This window comes from Cinclus cinclus, chromosome 3 (assembly GCF_963662255.1).
Source record: "Cinclus cinclus chromosome 3, bCinCin1.1, whole genome shotgun sequence".
NCBI lineage: Eukaryota > Metazoa > Chordata > Aves > Passeriformes > Cinclidae > Cinclus > Cinclus cinclus.
In genome coordinates, this window is record NC_085048.1 from 30153898 (window position 1) to 30166586 (window position 12689).

The window sequence follows — 12689 nt, forward strand, 5'->3', positions numbered from 1 at the left end:
ATGTGAAACAAACCTTTCACTTTACTTAGTACTCATTAAAGCCTCTGCTGGGATACTTTGTCCATCTTGGGAATGATGCTTGAAGATGATATCTAGAGGTAAAAACACTGGAACAGATTCTGTGGGCATCTGGCAAAACCTCCATCATTACCCAATTCCCTAAAAGCATCTAAATATCTAGCAGGATTGGTTCAACTATCAATAATATTTACTGATCTATATATATACTCAAAAGCCTCTTCAAGCCTTAATTTCCATAGGTTTACATTACTTAGAAGGTAATTACTTACAGAAATGAATTTCTTGTACCTTAATTCTTGGCATGATAGCTTGTTAAGGAAACCTCTCCTTGACTTCAGTGTACTTGTATCATCTGAAGGTCAGTCTCTTCAGTTACAAGAATCAATCTGAATGGAAATTCACAAATATCACAACCACTAATCATGCATCTTGCTGTATATATCACATCTTTCACAGTAGATAATTAAGTGCATTTTACTGAAAATCAAGAAGCTGGCATAATACAACTAAGAAGAGGTGTGGAAGGAAATGGAATAGTCAGTCCTAAATTCTAACCAATAAAGAGTGAGGCTAAAAATGAAAGATGGGAGGAGAAATTTTATATCACAGACTCATCCTGCCATTGCATGTGGCAGGTTATGTTAGAGCTGTTGGGAACTGGGTGAATTCCTGGCTCTGGACGTTAAAAGTATTCATTCTGTACTAATTTCTTATCAAAATGAAATGCTGAAAAACATGTTTGGCTTCTCCAGCAGTTTCTAAACAACGTCGAGAAGAATGCTAAAAACAGTGCAAATGACTTTTCCCACGGGCAGCGATACCCTGGCAGGATCTATCAGCTCAGCAGCATTACGGGGGAGGTCACTCCACACACACCACTGCTGCTCACTGCTTCTCCTCACTGGGAGAAACAGCTGTGGTTTTGCAAGGCAGTCCTCAGAGGAATGGTATTTCAGAGGTTAAAAGCTCGCACCACACGTTGTATAAAGTAGACTTCGGCCCCTTTAAACCCGGAGCAGGTGTTGAGTCAGCTCTTTGCACGGAGGCCAAATCTCACAAGGCCAGGGAGCCAGGGGCTGACAGGACATCCCGTCCGGCCGGCTACCAAGCCAGAGGATAGCGAGGACAGATGAAGGGAATGCGAACTGTAAAAGCCTGTGGCTATCCCACAGTGCAGAATAAAAGTAAGATACTTAAAAATACAGTACGGCTTAGAAAAGATTGCAAACTGGTTCATCCCAGCGAGTCATGTGTTACTGTCCTCTGCTGCCTGAAACAGGAACACTCCTACTCTCAGCAGGAGACAGCCTGTGCTGCTGAAGCTGTGAATAGCACTCAGGGATCCCCTTTGTGCAAAGCAGGAAGAGCTAGGAGGTCTATCTCAGTTACCGGGCAGTCTCCATGGCACACTCTGTGCAATTCCTAAGGCGATCTGAAGTGAAAAGCACACTCTGTTTTGAATTTGTATGCTATTTCTGATTTAGCACAGAGGATATTAGATCACTGCCCAGCTGTTTTATGTACATATACTGTGATTCACCATAGAAAACCTAACTGTTGTACACACTATGTACAGGTAGGAATACTGCAATAGTGAAACATATAGAGGCACACACAAGTAGTGGCTCCCCCACCTCCCCCCCATCTGAATGGGGCCCCCAACCATCTAAGGCAGTGCATGTGAGGGAAATGGCAGTTGTAAAGAAATGCTGCTTTTTAAAAAGTGAATGTTAGCTCCTTGTCTAAATTTAGCTCGTGGAGTCATCAGAGACAAAGTGAGGTATCACTATTTATAGGAAATAGTTTATACTTGCTCTGCAAGCTAATGCAGTCCAATTTACCTCACAAAGCTGTGCAGTGAGTCATGAGACCCAGCAACATTCACACACCCATATGCACCATGGAAGCAGAAACTCTGGCTCACTTGCTTTCTTTCTCCTTTCCTTCTGGTATATTCTTGAGAAACAGCATCTATTAACAACAGCTCAGAATAATGACATTCCTATGAATCAGATAGTGACTGGTGTGAGTAAAAAAACTGCAGCACAGAGGATAAGAAAAAGTCTGTTCCAAACTAAGCTTTTAATTTCTTCTCTTTAGCATATATGCAAGTTCAGGAATTTGAAAAGTATTATTCCATGTCAAAACTAAATTTATGCAGCTGGGAATACCTGCCAGAACAATTGTTTTTTTCCTCTATCAAAAATGTATTGCATTGGATCTAGCACATTATATAGTTGAAAGGGGAGTGAGAACAGTGAAGCTATCCACAGGAAAACTTTTGTTTTGTTTGTATTTCCTATTCAATCATCCAGTTGACCAAATCAACTTCATAGCCATGTAATTCCCTGATTCAACCCACAGGAAGCAGGACATATCATTTAGGTGTCAAGGCTCACTTACATCAGCTTAGCTACAAAGTGAAATTGCACTCTCATTTATTCACTTGACTAAGCCATTACAACCATCGAGGCAGATCTAGGCTGTGTTACATACTACACACATTTCTCAGAAGCCTGGACCTGCAATTCATGCTTAAACCTTGTGAAAATACACTTACCTCTTTCAAAATATTTGAATATTTTTCCATGGCAATTTTAATTTTTTCACTACTAATTCTGAAGTATTCATTTTTCAGCAGTCAGTGGTAATAAGAACAAAATAATTGTAATTTACAACTTCAAAAGTTTAAAACAATACTGAATTAATTCTCATTATGTGCATGACTAGGTAACATCAGACCATCTTAGTCATCTTAATGTGACCCTAATCTTGTTGTCTCTGTAGTCTCTGAATTCTGAGTTCTGAACCATGAAATATGTGGTTTTTTATTTTTTGGGTTTTGCTTGGGTTTTTCTCCTTTTTTTGCTATAATATGTACAATGCCTGCTAACAGGGGCTGTGTACCCTCTCAAAGCATACAAGTAACAACAGACAACACCTATTTACACCCATTGATCTGTTAATAGCAATATGCAACAATTACATTGCATCATGTATTATTCACCTTCTACTCAATTCTTTTAATATGTTAAAAAATATAAAAAAGCTATCAACCACCACTGTGTATGTACACTGCATTTTGATATTAAGGAAACTTCCCTGTCAGCCCTGCAGGAGCCACCCTGTCAGTCACACTCACCCACCTGAGCTGGGACTGAGGCCCCTTCATGGCTACACCCCCCACACTTACACAGTCACACCAGGTTTCCTCACCCGACTGACCCCAGGCCTCCCATAGCAGAGTCTCTGATGTCCAGCTCCTTAAAATAATTAAATCGTGGTGCAGTAACTAAATAACAAAATAACACCTTGAGCTGGTGCATCCAAGGAAGGACCCTGAACAAAGCAGTCCCTGGACTTTTATACCTGCACAGCCCAAGTACAAAAAACAGCAGGAGCTGACAGCCCCCAGGTTATCTGTCAGTGTCCAGTCCTCTGGCCAGGCCACAGGTCCCCACTGATGACATCCTGTGGACTTTTCTCTCCTGAGAAAAGCTCATATCTCTAGGGGCCTGCCATTCTCAGTGCTGTGGTCAGTATCACTTGTACATACTATTTTTAAAAGTGATTTGTGGCTGTGTGCTTTAAAATACAGGGTGCAAGGGGTTGGCAATTCCCAGGCTCCTGCCTCGGGCTCTCCCACCCAGAGCTCAACCTGTGACTCCCACTGCAGCTGCTCAGAGAGGTACCTGCACTGAATGGATTCCTCAGCACTGGCTAACCTAATGTACACATCCTTTAAGCAGTAGTTGTCAATATTCTGTCAGCTATATTCTTAGGCAGCTAAAAAAAATATATCAGCCAAGTATACTTTCCATTTCAATTTTACAAACTTCATTTTTCTGTATTTTCACATATTTCCACAGTTACCAAAATTATATTAGTCCAGTGCCTACCTAAACCGCAGCCTAAGGTGGGGGTGGTGGTAGGGGTGGTGGGAAATTACTGCAAAAGAGATAGAACTGAGACTTTTTTGGATTATAACACCAGCTGCCTCAGGGCTTCCTTAAAAGGCAGTATGAAAACAAACTATGACAATAATCTGTGCCACGGCTTTGACATTATGATTTCAGCCAAACCAGCAGTTTCCCAACTGCTGTCAATGCATCTTCAGTGTGTCCCAGAATGGCAGCAGTGAAGTGTCCCATGTACACTGTCTCTGATGAGGCTTAAAGAAAAGGAACGCAGACCACGTCTGGAACACAGGCAACACGTATATCACATGCACCAGAGGTCCTCTCCTATGATATAGGAGCATATTAAGTTCCCATTTGTGAACATGACCAGAGTACTAATTTTAAATACTGAAAGTGCAGACTAATTCAAAATGAAAGAGAAACCACAACCTGTGCAAAAAGAACCCCAGATCTATTTTTCTGCTGTGCAGCTTACCAGAGATACCCTGTACAACACACAGTATACCACCCTTATCTTACACTAGTATAAGTATAGGATGGTTTGAGGTAGCTCTAGCCAGCGACTCTTCACAGAACAAATATTGCCCCTGCTGCCATCCAGGCAGCAGTGAAACAGGTTTTCAATGGTTATTAAGTAAGACGTGGTGATTAAGCATGATTTATAATCCCGTCGTTCTTACAACATGCTAGGAAAGTCTCAGTACAGAAATATCCACAAGGTTTAAAGAAAATTCTGTCATCACCATACTTGAGAGTGTTGGTATACAGTTCTCAGTTACCTTCTAATAGGCACATCAAAGGTTTCAAAATAGACACAAAATTCCCAGTGGATGAATTATAAAGCAGGTCTCATATTACTGCATCTGGAGCAACAAGTAAAGCATGTATCAGTATAATAACATTTTTTTCTGGTTAATTTGAGGCATATATAGTTTCTACTGTAATGATACATTTGTTGCAAATGTAACATAAACAGCAGAGTTATCTATCTATCTATAAGGTCACTATCCTGAGCCCTCATCAATCAGACAAGACAAAGCAAGAAAATCAAGAGCAGGGATTACAGCCCTGCCCAGCAGGAAGTCATTGTTTGCAGCGAAAGCTAGGTGAAATGCAGATGTAAACGTAAAACCAGCCAGAAGAGCAGTGATTTTAAGGTTTTCACCTCCATAGCTTGGTGGACTAAAATGATAGAAGGCTTGGTCATCAGAAATAAACATAAAATAAACAAAAATAAATTCATTATTTGTCTCTAGAAATGATAAACTTAGCAAAATTCCATAGACAGGTCACCCGCACTGAAAATTAATATGAGTAATACCACTTGCAGTACACAATACATAAACTTCTTTCAATTTCCTCCTCCTTGTTAAGCAAGGACAGTTTAATCCAGTGTATTTATACATGCCTTTTCTCCTATTTTATACATTGTTAAATGTTGTTTTAAATGCAAATAGCTGCAATGTGTGGATGTTAACTATCTAAGCATTTATAAAGAACAATGATGATTGCTTCACATTCTGTACAAAAAAGTTTGTAGAAATTATTTTTTTTCTGAAATACAAAGCAAAATGACACTGATTTGAATAGAATTATAGTTGCCAGTTTGTCTGAAATGGACTAGACTTGCATCATACTGATTTCCTTAAAAATCATCTTATTTTTAACTTAAGTGATGAATAAAACATTAGGCTGATCTTATGCAGGAAATGGAGACTGCCCTGACCAAAGGCTTTTGCTGTAAGAAGTATTACCCGTGCCTGCAATACCTTCCCAGTGATGCTGCTTATTACTGTGCCAGAGCCTCCTATTTTTCAGACCCCTGGCTTGTGCCCTCATAAAAATTAGCCAGGTTTAGCTTTTGGGTCCTCTCCTATTTCTACATGTGCAAACATTCCACAGTGGAACCAACTGTATGTTTAGAGAAATCTGAGAAATCTGTTCACCTTTGCATCTCAGCTATCCAGGGCTGAAAGCACAAAAATGTGCTAAGTAAGCAGTCACAAGCCAATTGCTGACTTTCAGAGGCTGGGGGGGGGGCTGCAGACCCTCAACCATATTGTACAGAGGCTTTGAAGAACACCAAGGTGCTCACAGTACTGGCTCCCACTCCACAACTGCTTCCCCCCATCTCTTCCAAGTAATTCTGTTACACTATCCCATCTCATGAACAAGGCACTATAACCAAGAAGTGTTTGAAGTCACTCAGATGGAGAACACTGGGTGTAAAGACTAGTTATTTATATTTCATTATTCTATCATTAATATATTACTAGACAATACATTTTTGACTCTTCCCTATTTAAAGTAATTTTTATCTCTGAAGGAGTCAGGTAGGTCTACTCAAGCTCATAAAAGGGCACAACTACCACTGGGCCTCTTCCCTTCTGAGGATGATAATAAGTTTTAGGGTTCAATGTGAAGCCACTTTCATTTAAAACAAAAGCTCTGGGAAACAATTACAGCTAGAAGCAGCAACTTCAAACAAACTGTGTGTGGGAACGGAGGGGCCTCAGAGTATTCTCTGGGGCATGACTGAGGCCCATTTGGGAAGTCCTGGTACTTTATTTATAAGTAGTTCTCAGACCAAAATCAAATGCAGTAAAGGCACTATGCAAAGAGCCAAAATATTTTCCTGACTTTGCTAACTGACTTACTGAGATTTCTCAGGTATCAGGATTCTAGGAGAAATTATTTTTATCCCATTACTTTGAATTCTTTTAGTGGTTTATCTGTATCATCCTCTATGCCTTCTTATCCACGTGAGCTGCCCCCAGGCTGGCTGTTAGGAAAAGCCGTGCTGGGGCAGGGGCCTGCCATGGCTCCCCATTGTTGCAGAAGCATGCACCAGCTCAGCACTGCCTCACTCCCTACTCTAAATCCCTGCTTTTGTATTTCCTCTAGGCCAGAGATAGCTGCTCTCAGCAGCCTCCTTGCCTGGAGCACTGAGACAAAGAAATGTACAACTGCATAGTTACACTTCATGACTCAGCTGAAAAGACACAAGTCAAACAGAAACATCCTCAGAACAACCGGAGCTGCATATTAACCATCCATCTGTGCATGCTGCTGTGACTTTGCGTCATACTTTGTGATTCAGAAGAATTAAAACAGACACAGAGGAAGAGGAAACCCGTAGAGAGATTTATTTTTACCTCTTGTAGGAAGACATCTGCCTTTGTAAATGTGTGTTTGTACAGGTCGCACATGCTCTGAACAGTGAAACTTTTAACTGGGCTTCAAAGTGGCACACTTACTATTTAACTTTCATTGAGTAGAAGCAGACAGATGGATTTAGTTTGGAATTTTGTTTTGGTCTGTTGCCTTTTTTTTTTTTTTTTTTTTTACTATTAGATCCTCAGTTAGAAGTGAAGCCAGCTGCTTATAATTGAATTCCAGCAATTCAAACTGGTTGCCTGCATTCTGGCCGCTTGTTTAATACAGTTGGTATTTCAACGATCAAGAGTAACCTTTGAGGTTAGCACCCTGTTAAGAGGAGAGCTGAGGGAAGAATCAGTTTCTGTGGCTTATGATTTTTTTTTTAATGTTTTTAGACTGATGAAGAGGACTGATGTGGATTGATTTCACAGCCTGCTTTAAGCAAGAAGTGATAATTTGAATCCCAGGAATGTTGCAATGAATGCAGAGTTACAGATATCTATGACATCTAAGCTTGAGTGAACACACTTCACACACCCTTAGGGGTAGTGAAAACCTCAGCTGCTGCCCAGGTCTAGCAGCAGGTGTGCCCACAAATGCCCATTTTTAACATTAAAAAGACACAGGCAGCTACACAAACCTTTGATATACAGCTCCCTAGTACCCATGTTTTCTTTCTAAATCTTTCACAGCTCCACAAACATCATGCAGTCCTTGCTTTCAGGGCTTGAGGATCAGAACTCTGACAAGGTGGGCTGTTCACAAATGTGGGATGACCCTCTTCTTTCAAAACAGGGAGAAAATGTTGATTATTTGATTTCACCTCCTCCCCTACCTGTGACAGAAAAGGAAATAAGGCTGATTTCCATCTTCTACCTACTGGAATTTAAGCCTATGTCTCAAATGAGAGGGAGAGGTTATGCCTGAGACAGAGAACTGTGGGTTCTGTTGCAGGCAACATGTGCTTTACCAGTTTATGTATGACAGCATAGCTTTGCCACTTGCCATCTCCTTTCCAAATCTGGCTTTAGGTCATACTACAGCAAAATAATTTAGCAGATGCTTAGCTCTTAATAGCTGCTTTAAGTACATTGGCAACAACATGATTCTACAGAGAGGTGTTAAATTAACACCACCATCCCCATGTGAATATGCTTCCACAATGTGATCCTTCTCTACTGCTATGTGAATCTTGTATTTGACTGTTTACTTTCAAAACCACGCAAAGGTGCTTAGCAATTCTACCAACTATGTATTAACAATTCAAATATCTTGATTTCCATTCTCTCCACAAAAGCGCTTTTAAGCTTAAGCAGAAGCTATTTTTATAGCAGAAAATATAAATTTAAGTAACTGCACTGGAAGCAAATTCCAAAATATGCTCATCTCTAAATACAAAAGAAAAAAAAGACAGACTGCACTAACTAAACAACATTCCAGACAAGAAATTAAGCCTTTCCATAGCCATTCCAACTGAATATATAGCTCAGCTTAACAGTTGAACCAGTTATCTAGTTATGGATATTTTAAAAAGTTGTTCAAGCAAGACTGTTGCTTAATCTCCATCAAACAAATATACAAAAAACTCTTTTCTTTCTCCCCCATAAGCAGAGATTGTTTAAACTTGTAAATACAGAAGGCATTCTTGTTCTCCATGAAGCCCAGATTGTCAGAGAAAAAGGAGTGGGAGAAAAATAGTTGGGGATTTTTTCTTCACATTTTCCCCTATCCCCGAATCTAAACCAAACCAACCTGCTGTCTGCTCGTCTACTGACTCTTCTCATCCAGTAAGATGAATTGGAAAATAAAAGATTAGTCATTTACTGCCAGAATACCTCAGAAGAAGAGGTAGGTAGAGAAATATCAACAGAACCATGTTTTCCATCAGAAAACATGACAATATGTCTGCCTGAGCCAAACTTATAAAATAAGCACAATAGAATTTAATTTAGAAAAAGAACAGAAAAAATTACATATTCATTTCCTACTCTGAAGCAGCCATATGGAAACTTCTGTGTACTACAAAAAAGATTTTAAGAAATTCCTTTAACGAAATTTCCTTCCAAGAACACATTATCAAAGGCTATTACCACTTTTCACTCAGCTTTACTCTGTAGCAAATATATCCTTTGAAGGAAGGGAAAGGCAAACAGAATTTTGGCATAGTAAGCCACACTTTCTTTCCATTGTTACACCGTGAGCAATCCTAAGGCACTTTCACTTGCAGTATGTTGCAACCTGGTACAGGTTATGTTGTAATAAGAGCAAAGTTACCTTTGTTCTGAAGTTAATCTGCATTCACTTGAAAATGTACACCAATTCCTGAACCTTCTTTAATTACTCCACTAGCTGAGTTCTCATGTTCTGTGTCTGATCCAGGCCAGAACTCTACCAACATGCAATCTTATTAAGCATACTGTTGAGAAATGAAAGTCAATTCCAAATTTTGAAGCTTACACAGGATAAGTAACACACGCAACTCTTTTAGGACACCACTTGTTAACTGATAAGGCCAAACAGTTAAATTTTCACATGGAATTAACTTTCCTCAAAGAAATGCAAATAAAAATCTGGTTTCTGTGTCAGGGATGTGAATGACACAGATGCAGTTTTAGTTTAAAATGTATGACCAACCACCATTATGGCAGCTTTATGAAGGAGGAGAAGTAGAAAGGTTGAGTGGGATTTAATTGGGTCTCCAGTGTCTCACTCAATAGTGTTATTTTATCCTCTGGCATGCCTTTGTGTGCCCCACCTCTGCCATTTGCTACACAACTGGGATTTAAATAACTGCTGGTGTCTTCTTGCAGTTCTTTTTCTGGCTATTTGAAACATGAAAAATGTTAATAACTAACACCTTGACATAAAACAGGTCCTGGGGGCTACAGACAACTCGGCTGGGTGGAGGGCAAGAGATTCAAATAAATATAACTCATTGTTTCACTCTAGCATTTAACATGGCAAGAATTACTTCTACAACAGACTATATATACCCCATAAAGTATAAATAAATGAACCCTTTCCTAAGTTACATTTGAGCACTTTAAATACATAGCCAAATAGACACAGAATTGTAAAAATATTAACAGCTGTAGTATGAGTGAAGCATGAAGATGGCAAATCAGCAAAGCTTTAAGTTGGCTCTATCATGTTCTGATTAGTTTAACAAATGCATTTTAGAAAGAAAGGCTTATTATATTTCTTCATATAAAAGAGGCCAAATAGGAGGGAACATGCTGTTCTCCATACCTTCAGGATTCCCTACTTTGCTGTTGGTAAATATGCTAATGCCAGCGTGGCGATTTCTCTCCATGTTCACAGAAACAGCAAAATGTGTTAATACCAATTCATGTCACATTATATCATTTCCTTAGCTTCAAGGCAGATGTATCTTTCTCAGGATAACAATTCAAGCCAGTGCCCTTGTATTAATGGAGACATCATTTTTACTGATAGGTCTCAGAAAAGGACTTGGCCAGCCTACAACTGTTTGAGTGATCATTGCTTTGATTGATCTAATTGATCTTAAATAATGTAAATTAAGAGCAGACACTCAGCTTTTTGAGATACAGGTGCACAGGAGAAATGGGAGACCCTCTTAAAATTCTACTCACTGCAACAGTTTACAAAACAGTAGCAGTGTTTTAGTTGTGATGGTTGAGCTCAAAATTTGAAGGAGAAAGCTTAAAGTTTAAAAACATGTTTTTTTTCTCTGAAGCTCTAGGTGATCTAACAGAAGATACTACCTTTCCATACAAATTGTCTCTCACTTATCTGTGGAATTATATAGGCTTCCTCACCCATGGTTTTCCTTCCTGACAGATGCTAAAAATATTGGAAAGCCCATTAAAGTATAGTTCATTTGTCATGGAACCAAACTAAGTGATTGAGAGGAGAAGCTAGACAAAAGATACATCATAGGAACAATTCAACTTCTGGGAAATCAACTATGACCCTTTCACACAGCAAATGCAGTTGTTACCAGTTACAGAGGAACATGCAGATGGGGAAGCACCATGCACAAGTACCTATGTATTATGATGAGTTATATAAAACTTCACTAGGTTAGCATTCAAAACACCTATGTAAGTTAACTTGTATTTTTGGATGTCAAATACTTTGGACTTCTGTAAGGTACTTGACTGATGCTTTAGAACAAAGAAATAGTGAACTAGAAATAGTGAAATAGAAAACCCCATCCATTACTTTGTGGCATTTCATCTTTTGCAAAGCATGAGGAAGGCACTTTTTCAGGCTGTAAGATACCGTGATTCAGATCTTGGGCAATACCCATGTCACATGCTGTAGGATACTCTGAGAAGTCATTCCATCGCTGTTTCTGGTGTTGGTAGAAATTTGCACTAAATGTTTAAAAACATTTTAAGCAGAACTGTGTCAGAAGCAGACATTGAAGAGAAAGCACTTAAAAATACCTGACAACACTAAGACATGGTCCCAAACAGTGGTTCAACTCCTGCCCTGAAATGGGTGAAATCTGTTTTTTAACTGACTTCCCTCATTCCAGGTGGACACCCTAATTAGAAGGATCTTCATAGAACAGAGAGCACAACTTCTTACCCTGGTACTTCTTACCTGTCAAGGAAATGCAGCAAGAAATAGCAGTTATGGGATTGTTTCAGGAAAACAGTCACCATAAAAAAAATGGCCAATTTCTGTCAAGATCCTGTGTCATACAGGTGAACTGAGACAATAGGTACTCAAACCCCTTGTTACCCCTGTAAAAACAGAATATGAGAAATGTCTTTGAACAGAACTGGCTGAGAACCATGCAAACAGTAGTGTGGCAATGTAATAAAGGTAATATTGTGATTAGCAAAAAATATTTTGACAGATTTTTCTAACAGATTTTCCTTTTTGCAAGCATGACAGAGTAAGATAACACTTAAAGGTTTTTGGGGGAATATTCTTGTTTGTTATGTGTTAAAAGCCTCACTGAATCAAAAATCCCACTCAATATTTTGATACTTTCAAAAATGAACTCTGAAATAGCTGTAGTTATTCAGTGTAGCCCTGCTGTCCCCAAATAGTATAAAGATTTATAGCATTTTTTTCAGTCCTACGTTCCAAGCTGACTTACAAGTTACAGAGTGTGCAAAATGAGTAATTAAATGAAGGGAAAAGAAAATCTAGCATGCTGGTCCAAAAATTTCTGAACTGTTCAACTGCTATTATGCCTAAAATTCAGTATTAAATAAATCCAGTTCAGACTCATTTAACTGATACCGAGAATGTCTACATACACTTTTACTCCATCTACTCCATTTAAGTATAATTTTTAAAATTCTGATATTCAGCTGAACAGTTTTCAAGGAAAAAGACTAAAAGCACAGGAAGAGAAAGACTAAAAGCACAGGAAGAGAAAGACTAAAAGCACAGGAAGAGAAAGACTAAAAGCACAGGAAGAGAAAGACTAAAAGCACAGGAAGCTGAAGTTTCCAACTTCAGAACAGGTGGAATTTCAAACCTGTCCATACGTTGCCCTGATGACAATCCCTAGAAAAGGAAAGGCATAAATTAATTTAAATTATATAGAATATTTTTTTTAATTTCATCCCCTCTTTTTTAACC